We start from the raw sequence: 3,476 nt of genomic DNA, 5'->3' as shown, positions 1-3,476 counted from the left end.
GTTTTTTTCTCTTCTCTCTCTTGTTCTCTCTATCACTCAAGATCGAGCTCTTAATGGAACCAAGCTGCTGGCACTAGCCCCTCTTCCCCTCCCTTCCCTTCTCTTTTCTTCCCATTTCTCCTTCTTTCGCTTCTTTATTTCTTCCTCTTCTTTCTCGGTTTCTCTTTTCCTCTACTACATAGTACTTGGCACCAGGGTTAGGAGTGTCTTTAGAGAGATTGATTGTGAGATATGCGATCCTATGACCCACACGTGAGGTTAGTAGTCTATGTGTGTAGTAAATATTCAAAAACATATCATTCTTTAAAGCATTTGTGATAAGTAATCCTCATATAATTTTTATTAACTAGGTGGGTACTTAGTATGGATGGATATTGATGTATCCTTAACGGATGTCAGAGTGGTCTAGTATGATTTCTGTTAGGTTTTTATTTGTTGGCAATTGTGTACAAAATATTCTAAGTATATTTTTTCATATATATGAGCTTTACACAAGTCTAGAATATCTTTGGTTTGAAGAATTGCAAGATTATTGGAGAAAAGCTGTCGAGTTCACACCGCGTTCACAAACGCGTTCGAACGCGGATACTGCGTTCACACAGACAGAGAGCCACATTCACAAACGCGTTCCAATGCGGGTACTGCGTTCACACAGACCGAGAGCTGCGTTCATAAACGCGTTCGAACGCAACCTGAAGAATTCAAGCTGTCGCGTTCGAACGCACTCGAGCCCGTTCGAATGCACCAACAAAGTTTAAGAATATTGTACTTTCGTGAGTACGGATAAGATTAGGATTTGGCTCTATCTTGTACTTCCATGAGTGCGGATAAGATTTGGATTTTGCTCTATCTTGAAGATCGTGAGTACGGATAAGATTTGGATTTGGCTCTATCTTGCACTTTCGTGAGTACAGATAAGATTATGATTTGGCTCTATCTTGTACTTTCGTGAGTACGGATAAGATTTGGATTTTGCTCTATCTTGGAGATCATATATAAGGATTGTGAAACCCTATCTCTAGGGTGGTTGAAGAAGCATTATTGAAGGAGACTTCTTGAGGCTACATCGGTTCTTCAACTAACAAAGCTCTTCTCATCTAAAAATCTTAATCTTTCGTCTTAAAGGCTATCTAGACGAAAGATCAATCTCGAGGGTTACTGAGATTGGACTTCAATCACGAGAAGCGGTGAATCTGGGTTCTAGCGAGCAAGACTGAGAGGAACAAAGTCGTTTGGTTCGACGGGTTGTTTTGAGAGTTTGGATTTGATCCGAGTTTGGATCTGTGGTTTTTTTCCCGTTTGGGTTTTTCCACGTTAAAATCTTGGCGTTCATCTCTGCTTTCGTTCTTAATATTTCTACGGACTTTTACTTAAGCGAACAAGTGATATCATTGCCTAATATTTAGATACATACTTGTGTCTAGGGGTTTTTCAATTGATATCAGAGCAGGTTCTCTCCCCCTTTGAGAGAGATCAGATAGGCATGGATTTTCATAGAGATGGACCATCATCTATTAGACCTCCTATTCTAGATGGATCAAATTATGGATATTGGAAAGCTAGGATGAGAGCTTACTTGAAGTCTATAGATGAACGAGTATGGTTTGCCGTTGTGAACGGTTGGAGTCCACCAATGTACATGGTGGATGATGAACTTGCTGATAAACCGATAGAGTCATTGGATAGGTCAGACTATGAAAAAGTTGGATGGAATAACAAGGCAATAAATGCAATTTTTAGTTGTGTTTCCTCGGAAGAATTTAGAAGAATTTCTACTTGTGAGATAGCAAAAGAAGCTTGGACGATCTTAGAAATAACTCATCAAGGAACAATGGCTGTAAAACTTTTAAAACTTCAGAGATTGACTACTAGTTTTGAAACCCTGCGTATGAAGAAGAATGAGACGTTTGATGAGTTCTATGCAAAGCTGGGTGATATAGTCAACTCCAGTTTCAACCTAGGAGAGAAAATTCCTAAAAACAGAATTGTCCGTAAGATCTTAGGTCTCTTCCAGAAAGGTTTCAGGCAAAAGTTACAGCTATTGAGGAAAGTAAGGACATCGATTCTATGAAAGTTGAACAATTGGTAGGAAATCTACAAACATTTGAGTCTAGTCTTTCAAAACCAAGGAAGTCCAAAGGGATGGCCCTATCCACAGTTGAACAAAATTTAGAGGAGTCTGATGATGAAGGTGATTTAGATGTTGAGATGTTGACCAAGTTTGTCAAAAAGTTCAATAAATTCTTTCGGAAGGCAAACAAGTTGAATGCTGAAAAACTTGATAAAAGCAAAGCCTTTGTGAAAAAAAGAATACTGTGAGTTCAAATACAGGTGGAATCAACAACAATGTCAAACAGAAAAATAAGAATTCTGAGAATAAAGTTCAATGTTTTGAATGTACTGGTTTTGGACACATCGCACAAGAATGCCCTAATCGCCTTAAGAAGAAGGGTAAAGCTATGAAAGTTGCTTGGGATGACTCAGATGAATCTGATGATGATTCTCAAAAAGACGAAGAAAACTTTGTAGCTTTTGCCTCTTCTCTACTTAATATTGATTCCGTTATTGATATTGATAGTACAGATGATCAGGATATGTTACCAGCTGAAGTAGATGAATCTGAAATTCAAAAGGCATATAATGACCTATACCTGGAGTCGTTTAAACTCAAGAAAAGCAATCTTAGACTACATCAACGACTCAAGGTAATTGAACCAGAAAGAATTAAATTTGAGGAGAAGTACAAATTGGAGCTTGAACGTGTCAAAGACCTTTCTAAACAACTTGACAATGCGAAAAATAAAATGAAGGCTGATGAAATTGAACTAGAGCGATTGAATAAGGAAGTGACATTTCTAAAAGGGAAGAACAAACTTGATGAGATTCTAAAAGCTCAAATCTCTGGAAAAGACAGGTATGGTGTTGGATACACTAGTAATTCAAATAATAACAAAACTGTATTTGTTTCTGCAGGTATACAAAAGGAGGAATACCTGAAGCCAACAACCGCATTTACAAAGCAATCCTGGATGAACCCTTCTAAACAGAACTTGAATATACAAGCTGGTGAATCTTCGATGGTACCAAAGGCAAACTCTAGTCACACTCCTCGACAAAAGGTGAGTAGAAAAAGGTTTGTTCCGACATGCTATCATTGCGGCATTCTAGGGCATATTCGACCTCATTGCAAACTTTTGCAAAAACCTAGAAGTGCTTTTATTTATGGGATGAAAACAAAGGCCATATGGGTCAAGAAAGGTGATTTGTTTACAAAACCTTTGGATTTACAGAGATTTGAGTATCTTCGTACTTCTTTAGGAATTTGTGTTTTGGATTGATTTTCTTTTTGTTTTGGTTTGCATGTTTCATTTTTATGAGTTTTTTTCGTTTCTTTTTAGGTTTTATTTTACTCTGAAATTTTTTCTTTGCTTTTAGTTTGAGATTTGTCGAGAGTTTTTGCAACAAAAAAAAATATT

Source organism: Typha latifolia, chromosome 4 (assembly GCF_019914945.1).
Source record: "Typha latifolia isolate L0001 chromosome 4, TyphaL0001v2, whole genome shotgun sequence".
Classification (NCBI taxonomy): domain Eukaryota; kingdom Viridiplantae; phylum Streptophyta; class Magnoliopsida; order Poales; family Typhaceae; genus Typha; species Typha latifolia.
This window is presented reverse-complemented; position numbering follows the sequence as displayed.